At 38.7% G+C, this 19,932-nt stretch overlaps 1 protein-coding gene across 32 annotated transcripts in view; it reads left to right on the top strand.

Annotated features, from left to right (window-relative positions):
- The window catches only part of Nrxn3 (neurexin 3), a 1,574,539-nt gene that overhangs the window by 1,081,138 nt on the left and 473,469 nt on the right, over positions 1-19,932 (top strand). The gene's annotated exons all lie outside the window — the stretch shown is intronic.

Genomic DNA, 19,932 nt, shown 5'->3' with positions numbered 1-19,932 from the left:
TTCAGAGCAAATTACATAATTTGCAAACACACTGGAAAAGGAAATTGCAGGATCTCCATATTCCAAAACCAAAATGAGATGTTATAAAAAATTACAAAAACATAAACCATTTTTTCTTCAAGTTTTTCTCCCAATGTTCATGAAGTTTTATGTTTGCTGTTCAATATTATTCTGAGGAAAGAAAATTAAAATTGAAGGTTATTAGCATGAAGTTTACCAACCATCTTTGTATATTGTTTCAGCCTAGTGTTGAATCCATTTTTAAAAAGAAGTTTTAGCTCATAGAATTTAACTCATGAAGAATTACAGAAATAGGAAACATTTCTGATTTAATAGTATATACATTTTTTTTCATACCAGAAAAGTGGAAACACTGCACAGGTAAACTCTACTCTTTTTAGTTCATTTTTGATGTGTATGCTTTTTACAAACATACTCTTCCTTTGTCTTACTAACAACTAAGACAAAACTATTTTTCCTTCTTTGGCATATGGACATGTTAAAATGAAATCCTCATGTATTACTAATTGTTGCTAATAAGAAAAGAAAGAACATAGTGGTAAGAGATTTGCCTGAGAAATGTTGTCCCTGTGGGAGGTAAATCTGAGAAAGTTAGCACAAGCCCAATTAGGAAGGGACAGGTGAAACTGTTTGAATATTGTCCTCTGGGTGATTGTAAGTGATCTACAGTTTTAAACATTGAATTAGTATGATCAAAGGAAAATTGTGTTAAATCAGAGGGACAGGAAAGAGTGAATCCAGGAGCAGATGGCCTAGCAAGGAAGTTATTATGAAAGTCCAGATATGAGATAATGGCTGTGAATATTATCAAATAATCTGCATTATTGGAACAATTGAGATTTGAGAGAAATATTAAATGAAGAATTGCCGGGGACTGAGAAAAGGAAAGAAAGACAATGCCAAGGCTTTATTTCTAGAATGTTAGATATTTTGCATTCATTTATTCTCTGAACAGGCACTATGTATATTTCTTATGATAAACATAAATAGATGGTTGATGTCCTGCGGACTTCAAGTGACATCTGAATTTTGGGCTGTTTGAGTTGTGGTGAGCTAAAGATACACAATTCTTATTCTTGAAATGTGTCATTAACATTGAGGCAGTACAAGGTAGACAAGAGAAAACAAAGGAGAAGGCTCTAATGCCCCAATAACTTGAACACCCTGGTACAATCCTTTCTGCCTTTCCAACTAACTTAGTAGTTCACCTTCCTGTTTAACCTTTTCTGGAAATAGTGAGGTGCATGTTTGGCCACTATGCTTGAAGCAAATTTAAATAAATAACTGTGACATGAACTAAGTCATGTTCATAAGCTGCGATTGACTTTTCCTATCAGTTGAGTGAGATGGCAAAACCACTGGTTGACTAAAGTTACTATTTAGAGAACTCAATGTCCCTTTTGGTTAAACAGTATGTCACCCTGTTTATTTCCCCAAATCACCTGCTCAGCTTTATCCCACCTGATGTAGCTGGCTGATTATTCTTTTTACAGAGACATTGTTGGGATGGCAAAGGCAATGCCTTCTGGGATGTTGTCAGCCTTGTAATGTGTTTCATCTTCTAATTTAGGATGCTGTACATTAAACTGTTATTAGCAAACACTTTGTCTATGGGTGGCATCTAAATGAGATTTCTTTGTATCATTTCCATCTACAAATATGCATTGAGGATGCACTGTACCACGACCTGATGCTTATGCAATGTAGATACTTTGGATATATTCCTTACCTCTCTGGGGCTCCACACAGGGAGTCATGTGGCCCAGCCCTCAAGAGCTTAATGCTATTGCATATCTGTAGTTCATCTGTAGACCAGGAATGAATGGAACTGCAGTGAGCTGTGGGGATTTCAGCAACCTTGTTTCTGCTCCTGTTAGGCATAGAACATGTATGTAAAATAGAACATCAAAACTCCAGAAATCTACGTGATCCTGGACCGGTCCTAGCAAAAAGCACCAGGCTCTATCTCAAAAAATAACTAAGAGCGAAAGGGGCTGCCTGAGGGTATGGATCAACGGCAAAGAGATCTGCCTCCGTTTCCCATGGTCACTGTCATTGCTCTTAAGTCGTTCAATGCATGTTCTTAAATTTCAGCTTCAAAGGTGACATTACAATTGTTTTTGTTTCTAGACACTCCTGAATCTGGAAAAGTCCAAGCGTTTTCAGGATGGCCATCTTTAATTTCACATCAGCCTGGAGACTTCAAAACATTATATTAAGGCTTTTGTGTGTGTGTGTGTGTGTGTGTGTGTGTGTGTGTGTGTGTGTGTGTGTGTGTGTGTGTGTGTGTGTGTGTGTGTGTGTGTGTGTGTGTGTGTGTGTGTGTGTGTGTGTGTGTGTGTGTGTGTGTGTGTACTATCACTTGTACTGTTTGGTTACTGCCATTGCATTAGATTCAGGCAGATACTTGTATTCTATTCTATTCCGAAATGAAGGAATGTACTGGCTAGCTAGGAGAGCATAGATGTATTTGGAGTGATAGAAATTTGCCATGGTTTTGGTTTCATGAACTATCTGCATGGCTGCGTTCAACTATATCTACTTCACATGAGTAAGCATGTGTTAACGACATAACAACGTGTGGATCTCTGACTTGCACTGCTGAAGGAGAACTGAGTTCCTTTCTTGCTTCGTCTATATTGAAAGGTTTCTATTGGATTGGCTTGCTTTTGATTTCAGAGTTTGTCTCATTTTACTTTCTTGGGCATATCAAAGCTAGGTTTAAGAATTTGCCATGACTTTTAATGTACCAGAGCGATTTCCTGCCAATCACTATTGTATTTAAGAGCATCTAGATAGCTTGGGTGTGCTCACCTTGGTATAATCTGTGTCTTCTGCTGAGTGTCTAGTGAACTTCTATTCATTCTTCGATGCCAAACTCAGACAGCAGCTTCCTTTACAAAATGACTTGATGGATGTACTGTTAAATCATTTCTTCCATACAAAAACATGACACGATTGAAGGCTCTGTTCTGAGATCCTTTTTCCAGGCAGACTCCAACATTCCTTCTTCTGGTTTTTCACAGCACTTGGTACTCAGAGTAGTATGTTCTATTCCCTGAGCTGCATCCTGCAGGAGACTGAATTCTTGGGCCTAGGTAATTTCTTATTTTCATATTCACAGCATTCAGCTTACTGTCTGGCATGAGAGGGGGCCAGTAAATGTTTGTGAACTACAGAAATGATTTGTTTTATCAGGAGTCCTTTCTGAGAGGTTATGAAGTAAGGTGCATTCCTTACATATATTGTGATATTCTTTTCTCTGTGTTCTCTACAGTTGCATCCCACACAAAAGGGTTTGTTTTTGCTGTTTGTTTGTCTTTGTGCCCATCCTAGAGCTTAAACTTAGGGCCTGGGTGCTGTCCCTGAGCTTTTTCCACTCAAGGCTAGTGCTCTACCACTTGACTCACAGCTATACTTTTGGCTGGTTTTTGTTTGTTCATTTTGGTTTGGTTCTTTTTTGGTAATTGATTGGATATAAGAGTCTCATAGACTTTTCTGCTCGGGTTGGCTTTGAACCTTGATCCTAAGATCTCAGCTTCCTGAGTAGCTAGAATTACAGGCATGAACCACCAGCACTCAGCAAAACTAGAATTTTATCCTGCTCAAGCATCCTTCTCTCCTCCCCATCCAGCATTCCCAGCACTCCCCTGAAGCCTCCTGCTGTTTGCAAAGCTCCAATTCTGGGAAAATACCTTGCAATGCTTTCATTCTAAAGGGGAGCAATTGAAAGCATTTCTCTGGTAATTTAAGCACACAGCAGCTACCTTTGCAAAAGCCCAGTTGCTAAATTATCCCCTGGCTACATGGCTACTCATTTTGTAAAAGGAAAAAGAAGAAATAAAAAAGAAAAGGAACAGAAAAGGAGGCACAGAATGTGTGGGGCAGAAAGGGAGGGAAGAGACACCAGTAAGAAAACAGACATTTCTTTGGACTCAGCCTTACTCCTCCTCCCCTCCTCCCCATTCAACCCCTGTAAGGTTCCTGGGGTGGCACATTCTGCTGTTCTGCTACTGTTCCTTTTAATGTTTTAAATGCCACAAATGCCTGTCATAAAGCACCTCCTTAATTATGCAGAAGTAGAGCTGAATGGTTAGTTAGCAGTGTTGTTGCAATTACTGCACTTTTTCATGTCGGCTGCTGTTTTATGGGACACTGTTTTGGAAGTTGCTGATTAGGATGATGTAGTGGGTGGAGTCCTTCCCGTTACTGGAGTGGGGACTGAAGGCTGGGATAATGGGTCCTCAGGCAGTTGTTGGTGGTCTAATTGGAATTACAGAGGGGGCCCGAGGAAGAGATGGGAAGATGTGCTCATGGACTTCCTTCTTACAAAATGGAGCCCTCTGGGTTTGTTTTTCTTCTTCTTTTTTTAAAATCTCTTGCTTCTCTTCAGTCCGGTATAGATGCTGGGTTTGTGAAAAGAAAGATCCACAATGGTTTTGGTAGAGAAATCTCAAAATTAGTTGGGCTTATCCAATGTACCATGTTGCCTCTGAGCTACTGTCTACATCCTTTGCCAGGCAGGTGTGAAACTAAAAAAGAAAGAAAGAAAAATAGAGTAGTACAATATGAACACTCTCCTAATTGATGTAAATGAGACTATGCGATTAGTCGCTTAAATGGTTGATTATAGCTACAGGAGATGGGCTCTAGAATAAAACTTCTAAAATAAAAATAATGGTCTAAAAGAAAAAAAAAGGTTGATGACAAAAGGTTTATTAACAATGTGGCATGTGTGCATTTGTGTATGTGTATACACGTATGTCCTTGTACTCTGCCACTACGTATTTTATTTGGCTCTTTCCTCCTTCCCAATAAAAGAAGTAAAATTTGGAAGAAAAGAGTAATTCAGTTCTGACACTACCCGTTTCTTCCTCAAGATAAGTACAGCATAAAATGCTGTGTTTCTTTTGCACTTTGCATTCTCCTGTTTAACAGATATCAAGGAGGGAAAAGTTATACAGTGCTCCATACTCATTTAAATCCTTTGTTTAGGAGCGAGTTGTTGAGCTGGGTGCCTGAGGCTCAGGCCTGTAATCCTAGCTACTAAGGAGGCTGAGATCTGAGGATCCCGGTTCAAAGCCAGCCGGGGCAAGAAAGTCAGTGAGACTTTTATCTCTAATTAACCACTAGAAAACCCGAAGTGTTGCTGGGGCTCAAGTGGTAGAGTGCTCACCTTGACTTGATTTAAAGAGCTCAGGGACAGTGCCCAGGCCCAGAGTTCAAGCCTCATGTCTGACAAAAGAAAGAGACAGAGAGAGACATGAGAGAGAGAGGAGAGAGATGTTGGCTGGATGCTGGTGGCTCACATTTATAACCCTAGCTAACTCAGAGTAGGCTGAAATCTGAGGATCTGAGTTTAAAGCCAACCAAAACAGACAAATCTCTAAGACTTTTACTTCCAAATAACCAGCAAAAAGCTGGAAGTATGTCTCAAGTAGTAGAGCACCATCCTCAAGTGAAAAAGCCAAGCAATATCTTGACTTCAAGGCTCAATACCAGCACATATGTGTGTGTGAGTGTGTGTGTGTGTGTGTGTGTGTGTGCGTGAGAGAGAGAGAGAGAGAGAGAGAGAGAGAGGAACCGTGTGGAATTTATATGCCTTCAATTACTTATTGGAAGCCTAAAGGAAATGTGAATTATTAAACTCGTGTGAAAGGCTTTTAAAATTGTAGATATAAATCACTAAATACAGTAGAGTATACAATACTAATATTGATTCTACTAAGTCTCTTTTACACAACCCTTCACAGCTCTGCTGCATTGGGCTAAGGTCAGTTTTACCAGGTCTAGGACTCAAACTCCACTCTTATGTATCTCTCACATAGCATTGGTTATTTAATGAAGCATTTTATCTTTTGTTTTTTGTTTTTTGTGGTGATGGAAATCAAACCCAGGGCTGTGTGCTTGCTAGGCAAGAGTTCTACCACTGAGCCATACCTCCAGCCAGCCCTTGTTTGTCTCTTGTGCATTTGTTAGAATTAACAAATGCCCTTTGAGGGCATCTTGAGCTTCTGAAGGTCAAAGGCCATCATGTATGCCTCCTCATAGGTACATCAGGCCAGTCTCTTTGGTTAGAAGCAACAGAAACTGGGTTAGGCCACCCCAATTAGGTTAGGGTTCGTCAGAAGTCTTCTAGATAACTCAAATAATCAGCACAAAGACTAAAGGGAAAGGCTTCAAAAGAGAATCCAAGGCCTGTTGCTTGTGACAAATGCCTATAATTCTAGCTACTCAGGAGGTCGAGGATTGCTGTTTGAAGCCAACCCAGGCAACAAAGTCCATGAGACTTATCTCCAATTAACTACTAAAATTCCAGTAGAGCTATAGCTAGCTAAAGTAGTAGAGTGTTAATCTTGAGTATAAAAGCTGAAAGACAACCCCCAGGCCCAGAGGTCAAGCCCCAGAACAGGCACAAGAGAGAGAGAGGGAAAAAAGAGAAGAGAAGGGGGGGGAGGAGGAGAAAGGAGAGAGAGGAAAGGGGAGACCAAAAGGAGAGGGGATATTGAGGAGAGAATAGAGAGAAAAATGGGTTGAGAATGGAGAGAGAGAGGGGGTTGAGGAGAGATTCAGTGAACTTAAGACTGTTCTCAGTAGTAGAGAATAATGAATAGCTTTCTTAGGTCACTTCTACTGAGCACCAGTGGCTTATCACAGTACAAAGCCAACTGGGACAGACAAATCCAAAGTCTAAGGTCTCAGAGTCAGCTTGCCAATTAAGTCCCCACCCTGTGTCACACTACCTGTTTACAAAAATCTGTTAAGTTTCTATTTCCCTGATGTGAGATGTACAAATTCCTGCTCCACCGCCCCCCCATTCCTGTAGCCCACGTAACACCTTCATAACACCTTCTTCTCAGAACTGACTCTACCCCTGGAATTCCCACTCTACACGTAATATGACCCATGTGACTGCTCATGTGACCCATGTAACTGCCCCCTAAAATTCTGTTCAAATTCAACCTACACCTGTCCATGGCTGCTGTCTCCATTCCTGCTTGGAGCAGCCTAGCCAAGTCTGTCCCCAGTAAAACCTTGAGCCCCTATTGGTGGTTCGCTTCTCATTTCTTACACAATGGACTATCTTTAATTAATCAGCAAAAAGCCAAAAGTAGAGGGATAAGCCAAATGGTAGAGCACCCACCCAACTTTGACTGAAAAAGTTATGCCACAGCATGAGGTTCTGAGTTTAAGCCCCACTACCAGAACCACTAAAAGAAAGATGGAAAATTACATCACTATAACTGGGTTGTATGGCTACCACTAGGTTGCATGAGCCCCAGTTATTGTGCCCTATTTTCCCTGAGTTGTTGCTTTATGCACTTGTCTCTTAAGAGGATGACAAAAAGTCTGACCTCCTGTTATTCTAGGAGACTGTAAACAATGAAAAACAGGTGTGAATTTGCCAAAGGAAATCAGGGTACATTGTGCACTCAGTTGTCCACTAGTATCAGACAGGCTTTGATGTCATACTCCAACCTCTGTACAGGTTTGGTGTCATTGATGGTGAGGCTGATGATAAGGAGAAGAGTTGCAAATGTCCTTGGAATCAGAAAGGCATATCCGTGGTAGGGCCTGTCAAGATCTGAAGTTAGTATAAGCTATGCTGTGTTGAACATTTCTGTTTTAACAATGCTTTCCCAAAGGCCACAGTAATAAACAATGTATTATGCTATAAAGCAGGTGCTGCATTCACTGAATGAGATTGTGTTCTTCAAATAAGGATGCCTAATTGAATCACCTGTGCTGTGTCCCTTCCAGCCCCAGAGGCATAAGGAAGCATTGTCTTAGTTGCCACTTTTGTGATTTTTCATCTTCAAGTTGTCACATCTGGTAGCTAGATTTTGAACAACCAAGGTCAGGAGGATGTAGAGACATCAGTATTATTATCTTATATGTTTCATTGTTGATATGATATCCTGGTCACACGGCTTCATGGGGCATTTTTGTTCATTGCTAGTTTGTATGCTAGTTTGTGTGTGTGTGTGTGTGTGTGTGTGTGTGTGTGTGTGTGTGTGTGTGTGTGTGAAAAAGAGAGAGATTGAGAAAGAGAAACAAATAGACAGAGACTAGTAGAGAGGAAAGAGCAGAGGAGAGAGGGAGGGGAGGGAGAGTTAGTCTTTGGCCACATACTTTAAATATCTTGAGAAAATACACTGACAGTAATAATACTTTGCACAATTTGTAAAGAAAAAAAACTGACAGACTAAGGAAGATGTTTCCCTTTCAATTCTGTCATATAATTTTTATTCCCTAATTTAAAAATTTCTGGACTTCAGCTTCCCCTATAGTTAGTGAACACATTATTTTAAGGACAATTTAAATTGGACTTCATTGTAAAACTTGCTACTGAATCGGAGTTGGGACCTTCTTAGGGAGGGAGGTAATTAAATATTCTTCATGGATGCTATTTTCAATGTGTTGAATGAAAGGAGTTAATTATGCAGCAGGGAACATGGCAGACTTCTGACTAATAATGAGCGCTATGTTTAATATCTTCATCTTTGTTAGAATCATTAAAGTTGTTTGAATCAATCAGATGGCTTGAAGTGAATATAGACTCGTAACTAACCAGCCCTACATGGAAGTCCCTCACAGATGCAGAGGCTCTCGTATCTCTAATGATGACTTCAGGCAAGGGATAGAAATATACTGCTTTGTTCTGTGCAATATAATCAGTTTCCATTGGCCTTTCATTGTGTTGGTAGGAAGAAAAGAAGTATAAGTACTATTGTTTCAAGAAATTCCATCTGTTTTTACTCAAGAGATGTTTGTGCCTGGAGATTTTAAGAGATTGTTTTTTTCCTCCTTCAAAACTTTATATGGCCAGTGTCTTCAGAATCTGGAGCAATGTTGTAATTTCTAAATCCCCATGAAATAAGTGCATTTAATGACATCTTTAGATAATAAGGGATCACTAAGGAATCAGATAGTCCCAAAGAATAGATCTCCTATATTACTCTATTGAGGAAATGCGGGCTCTTGATGTCAAATTGTCTATATTCTACAACTGTTATCTTCTGTGTCCTTATATGAATCTTGCAAATTCAGAGATATTTAAGGTAACTCCTATGGATCTTTCCTCCCTTCTACTGCCTTACAGAATGGCATGTAACCTTTTTCATTCACCAAAGACTCCAAGCTTCTGTTCTTTCTGTGATAGAGGGTGTAGGTTTGACCTTTCTAGTGCAGAAAAATCAAGACACTTTCTTCTCCATCTTCCTTGATTCTCCAAAGGAAGTCTGGTTATCCTTCTATGGGGAATTGTAACAATTATTGGCTTTGAGATCAGCCTGAACCAGATCTTTGTTCTTGGGAGTTGGGAGACAGGGAACTGAGTAAAGGTGGAATTACCAATTTCTCGTGTGGGTCTAGACAGCCCAGGTGTGTGTGTGTGTGTGTGTGTGTGTGTGTGTGTGTGTGTGTGTGTGTGTGTGTGTGTGCGTGTGTGTGTGCGCGCATGCACACGTGTGTGTGAAGGGGGCGTACTTGTGATGCTAGAACCATGAGGACAGGAAATCCCAAGGCCACTAAATCTGCCTAGGAAAAGATTATTCTGGAGCATTGTGTTGGGCAATCTTAAGGGAGAAACTTAGTACCATGGTCTAGAAGAAAATAGGAAATATATTACTTACCCTTTTAAGGTTGGATTTTTCCACTGTATTCTTTTTGATATATACTTAGAAGAGGCAGTATCATCCGTATCAAGAGGTCAGGTTTAAATAGGGATACAGGTGGACCCATTGCAACAATGAGACATACAAGTCGTTACGTTGAAATCGAACTTTACAACTTTGGTGCGGGGGGGGGGGGGGGAGGGTTGGGTGGGGGGTTGGGGGGAGGATGGGATGGGAAGGGGAAACAAAGGAGGAGGCTACAATGCTTGATAAGAAATGCACTCATTATCTTGCCCATATAATTGTAACCGCTCTGTACAGTATTTTCACAATAAAAAAAATGAGGAAACTACAGCACAAAGAGGTTATGTGTCTATTAACATTTTATTAATCTATTAAAATTTCTACTAAGCCAAAAAAAAAAAAGAGGTCAGGTTTTAGATTCCTGTAGGTTTGGGTTAAAACCTCAGCTCTGACTTCTAATATACAAATAATCTTAGGCAATTTATGTATCCTCTCTCAGCTAGTACATAATCTTCAAAATGGGAATAAAGTAGTACTTGCTTTGCAGTATTGCTTTATGGATTAAATCATACACTTCAGTGCATTACTATGTGATCACTTATTGTGAGGAACGCAGTTGTTGAAGATTCTGTTATTATTTAGATGAGTCCAATTAAAACCTTTCATTTTCATCTATCTTAGTCTTTTAAACACTATAATTTTCCTCCGAGTCTTGCTTCTCATCCCAACTGGAGATCTGTGATAACTCTCTCTTTTTTTTTATGTGTTTGTTAATTATTTGACATGTTTTTCTCAAATTAAGAGAAGAATGCTTATTTCTTAGGCACTGTTTAGAATTACAATGTGAAGCTAAAGATTTTGCAATTAAAAAAAAACAGGGAAGAAAACTGGTAGGGAATCCATCTGAGAAAGACATATGACTGCACATTTTGGAAGGGAAAAACCGAATGAGCTGTGTGTCACGTTGGTTACCCCATCCACAGGGTCCTGGGTCTGAGGTCTTACACAGTAGCATAGGATGGGATGAAGTACAATGCAATGGAGCAAGGTAACCTTCACAGTACAACTTTTCTCTGGGAAGATAACATTTTAGTCAATAGTGGGGAGGGGAGGTCCAAGTTTCACAAAAATAATAAAATATAACCTGAGGAATAAAAGAGAAAAATCACTCAATCTAGTAATTAGGAATCATTCCAAACTGCATCAAGTTAAATTATACATGAACAATTGATGTACTGCAATGTGCTTTGGAGTCTCGAGGATGATTTAAGATCCAGATGGTTGGGACCCTGTTCTGGTGAAACCTGAGAATGTGCATTTTAAAAAGTCTTGCATAGGAATTGATGTTGCAGGAATTGATATTTCATGAAGCTGCTAGCCTAAGGAACACATTTTGAGAAGCATGGTTAAAAATGCATATCTTCATTTCATGCTATTCAAAGTATGGTTCCTGGATCACTAACCTTACCCTTAAAACTTGGATAAAAATACAAATGATTAGCTGGGTGCGATAGCTCATGCCTGTAATCCTAGCTACTCTGGAGGATGAGATCTGAGGGCTATGGTTTGAAGCCAATTCAGGCAAGAAAGTCCATGAAACTCATATCTCCAATTAATCACAGAAAAAGCTGGAAGTCGCACCATGTCTCTAGTGGTAGAGAGTAATCTTGAGCATAAAGAAGCTCAGGGGCAAAGCCCAGGCCCAAAGTTCAAGTCCCAGAACCAGCAAAAGAAAGAAAGAAAGAAAGAAAGAAAGAAGAAAGAAAAGAAAGAAGAAAGAAAGAAAGAAGAAAGAAAGAAAGAAAGAAAGGAAAGAAAAGAAAGAAAGAATGATTGAGTTATGTCATCTACTACATTTGAGGTTGCATTGTATGTGAGTGTGTGTGTGTGTATGCTGGTTTGGGGGCTTGAACTCAGGGCCTGGGTACTGTCCCTGAGCTTTTATGCTTAAGGGTAGTGCCTTATCTCTTAGAGCCAGAGCTTCATTTCTGGTTTTTGGTAAAAGAGTCTCTAAGCAAACAGGAAATTAAACAAACAAATAAATAAGAGACAAAATTCTCAGGAGCTCTTCTGCCTAGATAAGATTCCAACCTCAATCCTTAGATCTCAGCCTCCTGAGTAGCTAGGATTACAGGCATGAGCTACTGACTCATGGTGTGAACTTGTATTTTTAACGAGCTCTCTGGGTGATTATATATTGAAGTTTGAAAAATATTTAAAGATTATATGCAAGGGATTTGGAGAGTTTAGAAGTAGAGTCCTACAGACCAGGAGTCATGTCTAGGTACTACCATTTTCTAGCCTTTTGACTTTAGAATGAGTTGATATTTAATTTCTTGTTTGTGCTGAGAAATTGAGGAAGGATCATACATTAAAAAAGTTGTTCTGAAGAGTGCAATAATATATGTAAACTGCTGATAAATAGTAGTGTCAATAAATGATGTCCTTGTTTCTTTTCATGTGTAATCTGTCCTGTGAGACCTTAGAAACAGCTGTTCGAAGGAGGCATTTGATATTCTCTCTGAAGTGTTTTCCTATGTCCTCTTTTGAGAGAAGCTATTTTCCCAGTACCTCACAGTGTTATTTTGTGCATGAGTAACAGCACGTGTAGAAATGAGGAATGCATGGAGTTTCCTATTTTTCCTGGTTTGGCCTCTGAATTTGAATACGTATGTATGTGAAAGAGACAGAGACAGAGTAGAAGAGAGAAAGAAAGAGAGAATTAAAGGGTAGATGGAGTAGGAGAGAGACTAAGAGTAAGAAAGAGAGACAGACATGGACAGAGAGAGCATAGAAAGTTTGTTGGAGCAAGGTTGTGGAGATAACCTAGCAGGGTTCTTTCCCTCTCTAATAATAAAGTATGGTATGGATGTCTAAAGATAAAATTATATTTCTAATACCTGAAAGTACCCGGTAGTTGGTTGTAACCCGACATTGCTATTCTAATGATCGGGTTATGCCTGTTAATAGAGTGTTTTGCGAACACTGAAAGAGATGAAATTAGATTCTGGACAATATTAAACTTTTTTAAAGGACAGGCCTAAATAGCACTTTCTATATTTTCTAACCAACTACAATTCACATTGTTGGCAGTTGGAAGGTCTCTTAGTTCTCTTGATGATCTCACCAAATGAAAACTGAGCCCATGGCAATGACTATTTTATGGTCTCCAAAAGCAAAGCTTTCAAAGTCAAAATGGGGACTGCAGAGAAAGCAGAGTGCACTGTGATGAGCCTTGAAGCTTTGGCAAGTGGAGCCTTCGGGTCCCATGTGGGTCTCCACAGATGACCGAGATTTGGCCTCTCTGTGTACTTCAGCTTGGACGGCTCTTTCCTAATGTTGTTGGCTCCTCTACCAATAGGCCCCTTTGGACTGGTCATTAGAGAGGCACACCTTGGGTTTTTACCTACATTTTCAACTTTAACAGCGAGAACAGTGGAACTCTCTGCTGCTTAGTTAGCACCCAGGGCAATCTCTATCAACTGTACTAGCAAGTCACTAGGCTCTTGATGAGCCTCTTATGTTAGCCCTGGTAAGGATGGGTATGTTGGAGTGACAAACCTGAAGGTTGAATGCTGTGCATCTTGTAAGCCATTACCATTGTGGATGAGATCTGTAGAACAGCAGTGCAGCATCACCATGGTGTTGACTGTGAACATAAAATGTACCTCTCCTCCGTGGCATCAAAGCTTACCGTGTAAGGAGAACCCCAGGTGTGGGTGCTCATGTGTGAGGGGCAGGCTAAAGAGACGTTCTTTTCCCAGAGGGAAGTTGAAAACAGTGCACAGCACATCTGAATCCCACAACTAACGTCGTTCAAATTCAGAACATCAGGTTAGTGGTTAGAAAAATTAGTCAATGGTTATAAACAGCTTAACAGTGGCATATCCATTGGTTCACCTGCATGAGTCCTATTATCCATTCTATTCCTGCAAAGGTTTAGGCCCTCCAGTTAGCCTTTAGTAAGAAATTCTGGTTAAGCCTCCTTGGTCTATGTGACACGAGCATGTGGAATCCAAAGGTTACAAGGAAACTAAACAAAAAGAGCAATGCAGTCACTAAATGCAAGACAGAGTGAAGTTCAAAAAATCAAATGGAAGGTTTTAGAAAATAACAATAATCAACCGAGGCATCCGTGGCTCCTGCCTGTCATCCCAGCTACTCAGGAGGCTGAGATTCGAGGATCAAGGTTTCAAAGCCAGCTAGCAGGAAAGCCCAGGAGATTCATCTCCAATTAATCTCCAGAATCAGAGAAGTGGAGTTGTGTCTTAAGTGGTATTAAGCTACAAAAGCTCAGGGACATTGTTCAGGCCCTGCTCAGACCCTGAGTTCAATCCTCAGAACCAGCAAGAAAAAAAAAGAAGAGAGGAGAATGATAGTGAAAATTTGATATTAATATTAACAAGATTCCCCACTATTCAGAACCGAGGGTTGGAAGTAGAATCTAAAGGGTTTTGCCTAGATGTAATACAATCTCTTACTTAAGCTAAAGGGAAATTGTCACCTTGTTGTAGTAACCAGATCAATGGCACAGCCAGGAGTAGAAATCTCGGTGGGAACTGTATGTGTGCAGCAATTTCATTTCCTGAGCACTTTTTATTTTTAAGTAATTGGTTAACCTGACTTGCTCATTGTAGCCTATAGAGATATTGGAGGAAGTGATCTGAGAAGGGCTAACCTGTTAGGTACAGCATTGAAATAGTTTCTAAGGTATGGACAGAAGTAGACATTATGCCACCAACCTGCATCACAAGCATTGTCCCTAGGCTTGCTCTCCTGATATTAGAATCCTGCCACTCTTCTGAATCAAATATATTATTTTGCTTTATGACAAATCCTATTACCCTGAAGGGCTTCAGAGACATTTTGAAGCTATCTGGAATCATAAAGGAAAGTTGTATGTTTGTACCCAAGGACCTTTTATTGTTTTCCAGGAAGAGGAGCTGTGCTTATGTTATGTTGCCATCTGGATCTAAAATATTGATAACTACATTTCAAAGGAATTTCTATTCCTTTTTTCAGGGGACCTCCTCGGTGTTCACTGTTCTTGAGCTTTGTTATCCCTGTTTGAAGGCTTTAGAACATAGAACAAAAACAAAGAAAAAACTTAAATTGCCTAAATCAAAAGCCAAGTCTCTGATTTACCTAACAGATGATATGAACTCTCTGTCTTGCTTTACGTGAAGTTTGAATCTGGGTACAAAGATGTCATGTTGACCCTTCCCTCTTCCTTTCTCTCACCACTCCCTTTTTTGGATCTCCCGGAAGATGATTTACCATGCTTCATTTTCTCATGCATATCAAATCTAACTGCTTTCTCATTCATTCTGAGCTGGAGAAATATCTAGAAGTTCATTGGAAAATATCTAGAAGTTCATTGAGACTAGACTAGTGTAAGATACCTAAGAAGCCTGGAAAAAGTTGTTCTTGCTCCAAAGAGCTGACTTAGAACACATGTTCTACTTAATTCTGGAGCTAAGAAATGAAGGGAGGGGGTCGGGGGGGGGGAAATGTACCACAACCAACTTTCCTGGAAGGCCTTTTTACATACATGACTTTCAAGATTCATCAACCTTATGAAGTAGGTTTTGTTCTCTTAATTCTGCAGATGACTTCTCTGAAGTCAAAAGCATATGAGTGAAATTGCTAAGAGTGTGACACTGGTTTTTTGACCCTTGGTTCCACAGGACTCACCCAGTCCTAAGCCTACCCCTGGCTGATAGAGAAGGCACCTAGCTTGGGGCTGCAAAAGTAGTGAAAGATAAGGTACAGTTTTTCCTTCTCTAGTAAATCTCTGCTCTTGCACGTGGTTAGTATAACGTATACATTTTTGTCTCACTATAGTAGGAAAAGAGAGTCCAATACTTTCAACTCCTTTTAATGTTTTTATAGACTGTCGTCAATTATGTACATGTATGCACTAAAATAATATGTTAAAAATGTTTTGCTCTAGCAAGTATTTGGTATAGGGATTTAAAACCAGTTTAAACAATTATTCATTGACTTTTCTGTTACTATATCTATCAACTAATTTTAGGTGTCAAGAAATAAGAGATTCAGATCCAAATAAACTATGATTGAAAAATTATCTTTTAATTTAAAATACTATTGGAAAATTTCTCCATTGAAACTGAAATAATTCCCCTCATTAAAAGCTTAATAGTAGGATATGTTGTTATATGAACTAGATCAGGAAAATCTTTGACAAAATAGTTGGAAGGAACTCTTTACAGAATGTTTAAGTTACTGAAGCTCCAGAATTTAACCTGTGTAAGCCTAAGATTTTATAACTTGGACAGAAGCCATAGAATATATCATAGAGCTTTATGTTATAGAGAAGTAAACTATTTGAGTACACCACCTTGAGAATAACCTAGTGAAGGTTTTTATGAGCTTTATACAGCATTCTTTTTACACTCTTCCTAATTTATATCCATTGTCCACAAAGAGAACATTTCTAATTTAATTGTATTTTTCCTGTTTCTAATCAATTCATCTTTTGGATAAGTCTTTGTAAGCTTTGACTGCCCAGCAGATTACTGGTTAAAGTGTTTGGTGAGCAAATTCTAAGGTGCTTAAAAGAAAGAAAAAGAATCCCTATTCAAAGCAAATTTTTTTTGTTTTTTATTATTTTTTATTCCTGTTGCTTATTTAATATTACAACTCATAGAATAGGGGTTTTCACAAGTTAATGCATAGATAATTCCAACCATGCTCATAATATATTTGTATAAGACAATAAAGAAATGCAAAGCAACTTTTTGTGGCTTGATTAGTAGACATTGAGTGCACTTTTGTGCTTCAACTAGTTATAGAGAAAATTCAGATTCAAAAAGTGGCTAAGAAAAATGTATCCTTATTTTCAAAAGAAGGTTGCACACACAGGTTATTTGACTTGCCTTAGGAGGTAAAGGGAAAATATTTTGTTGATTCATACTGATTCTGTTGTATTCAGCATTAAGCTCTGTAACATGGAATTGTGAGAAACTCTTTTTACAGCTTTTCTCCCCAGGATTATTCCTGATAAAATTTGAAACAAGATGAACTGATATAAAGCAGATTCCTTGTGTTATCCATCGGCAACATCTGTCCCACCTTCAAATAAGTCTCAAAATTTCATCTCAGCACTCTGATTCTACCTCTATCAACCTTGTCTAAATCATCATTATAGCTGTGTTGTCCTAATCTTGATGTTCTTCCTTCCATTCCTACGTTGCATTCGTGCATCTTCTGTATAACTACAGGAGTTAGCATTTTCCAATAAGAATAATGCAATGATAATGCACTTAAAGTCTAGACTTTAGACTAAAGGGCGTGGGAGGGGGTAGGGAGGGAGGGCTGGAAGACTTACATGGTCTTAGCAATGGCCAAAGCCCAGCTCTCATGTGCTGCTACCCTGAGAGCCACTACCTCTGATTTCATCAGCTGTCCTGTTGGATTAAAGATCTCAGGTGGAACCTAGATTAACCTTTAACTTGCTATGTAGTCCACACTAGCCTTAAACTCACAGTCTTCTTTCCTGCCTCTGCTAGCCTTAAACTCACAGTCTTCTTTCCTGCCTCTGCCTCTCAGATACTAAGATCATAGACAGGCAGCACCATACAATGTTGCTGTGTTTTGAAGGTATCATAGGCGCTTGAACTTGTGTCCATGTGTATGTAGGGAGGTGACTCCTCTTTCTCTTTCACAGAGGCATCAGCTCCATTAACCTCATTCATTAACTTGGTCATAGTGGTAGTATTGTCTTTCCAACCTCTGGAGCAAATCCACAATCTTTTGTCTCTCACTCTTGCTTCTTACTGGGTTCTCAACATCTTAAAGCAGGGTATAAAAATTAAACTTCACCATCCATAAGCTTTTAGAATAATAGACTGGGAGGTATTTGTACCCTTCCCCCCCCCCCCCCACCCCATACTTATTGTCTTCTTCATAAGAAGGAAATTGGAAAAACAAATAGATTTTTTTTCTGGAAACTGGAATGAGATAGCCCAAATTAGTGTCCTAAAGATGTCATAGGACTTAAGATAAATATGAAACCTTTCAGGCCTTGATTACTTACTGAATAATCATCATTCGTTGAAGACATACATGAAGTGGAACAAGACTCTTGAAGTTGAAGAAGATATAATGGGTCCCAAGAGGGAAGGGAAATGCATGCATACCTTTTTGAGTATTGACATCGCGAGTCTAATAAGAAAATACAGGAGAAATTTCTTCAGAATATAAAAAAAAAATCTACAGATAGTTATTTTCTGGGAAATACTTTTTTTCAATTAAGAGAAGTTAGAAAGTTAAACACAAGGAAAAGAAATAGCACTTAATGTCTTAACAAAGTATTAATTTGATCTAGTTCCAAGAAAAGACCTCATTAGGCTGCGTAATGAATTGATTACGCAGTGTCACATTCATTGGGTTTTTCAGCAATTATCGGGAACAGTTTTCAGATGGAAACATTTCTCTTTATAGCATCACTTGAAACCCCCTAGATGTCGACACAGAGATGTTGACAGGAACGGAGTTGAACAAAGGGCTGCCAATCTTGATTCATCTGAGCTAAAGCATGGCATCTATCTCCTGAAATCCAGAGTCCATTCTCACTCTTCAACGTTTTCTCCCAAGTTAGGACCAGGAATAAATAATTGTCAGGAGTAACATGGCAATAAAATTTTTCTCACGCAAGTCTGCCTATTTCTAGGCAAATAATTTAAATTAAACCCATACATGTATAATTTTTAAATTAGATTTCACCTGTTTTTATAGCCTTTTGAGCTTTACATAACCTTTGTACTTCCTTGTTCCATTAATCCTTCAAATGCCAGCATCCTGCTGAGAGGAAATTCATTGCACTATTTCCATCATTGTCAACAAAAGTCACCAGATCTGTCTAGTACATTGGAATTACCCATCCATGAACAATAAAAACAGTCTTGGATTTGTAATTACTTTGTCTAATCCTACTTGACTGTTCTACAAGTACACTTCTCTCTCAGTGTTTTATAAGCAGCTACATACAGACAGGTATTTTATTTTTTAAAGAGTAGATAATAGCTGAAACTTCCTAAATAGGGTACAGTTTTGGTAGTTAGTTCTGTAGTTAATCTTGTTAATTTATCACTTCAAGCAGAGAAATTACCAAAATATGGAAATGAGCCAGAATTATTGTTTCATTGGAAAGTAACTAACTTTAGTTTTTACAACAAAAAATCATATAGGATTGCTGAGACTTCTGAATTACCAATTACCGCTGGGTATTTTTGCACATCCAAGTCTACTCTATATTGCATCTCATTTCAAAAGGTGATTTCTCCACCTCTTTATCAAATAACACTAAGAAACTATGTTTCTTCAATGACTATTCTGGATTTGATTAATGCTGCCTTAAACTTAATTGAAAAAATGGCTGATTGATCAGGTCAATTTTTATGGATTTATTTCTATCATTTGATATGGCAAATGATTAATCATCATTATGTAAATCAGCATGCTTTGCTGTGAAAAGTAAAAGGAGTAAATTGCTTTATGGATTTCCTAGAGCATAGTACACAGAACTTTTCTGGGGTTGGGGGTGTAGCTCCATGGTAGAGACTTGTTCACTGTGCTTGAGATCCTAGTTTCTACCATCTACACTGAAAAAAAAATGCACATATAATTTTCCTGACCACACATGCATTTTCACCAGGTATTTTGTAGTATGATTTATAATTGTATGGTGCAATATCTCCTGCAGTCTAAATATTTATTTATTTCCAATTGGACACATTGAAAGGAAGCAAACTTTAAAATTACCATGTGTGGGGTATTGGGAATCTTATGAGAAGATCTATGTAGCTGAGTAGAATTTCTATAAGCAGCAGAGAAAGAACATGGCTAGAAGAAGGAAGTAGGAAGAAGTAGACCTATGGGTGTTTATTTTTATTGGTTTGTTTTGTTTGTTTTTAGAACTAAACCTTAAAAAGAACTTGAACATGTATAACAAGAAAGGGTGAACATATTTTTTCAATATCTTATTCTAAAAGTTGATGCTCTGGGTTGGATTTCATCTCTTTTTGTCTTGAAAGAATCTTTTGTCAAAGTCCTACGCCCTAGTTACCCCTAGTGACCTTATTTGAAAAGGTAGGATGAGAGGTAATTTAGTTATAATAATTTCATTTAGGCAGGCCCTAATCAAATAGAAATGATGTGATTCTAAGAAAAAGAATTTTGAATCAAGCTTAGAAAGAAGATGATGTGAAGAAAAGGGAGAAGTTAGCTGTTTACCCATTGCAACAAT

This window comes from Dipodomys merriami, unplaced genomic scaffold, assembly GCF_024711535.1.
Source record: "Dipodomys merriami isolate MVZ:Mamm:240054 unplaced genomic scaffold, mDipMer1.0.p SCAF_1, whole genome shotgun sequence".
Lineage (NCBI taxonomy): Eukaryota > Metazoa > Chordata > Mammalia > Rodentia > Heteromyidae > Dipodomys > Dipodomys merriami.
The sequence above is the reverse complement of the archived record's forward strand: the minus strand, read 5'-3'. Positions and strand labels throughout refer to the sequence as shown.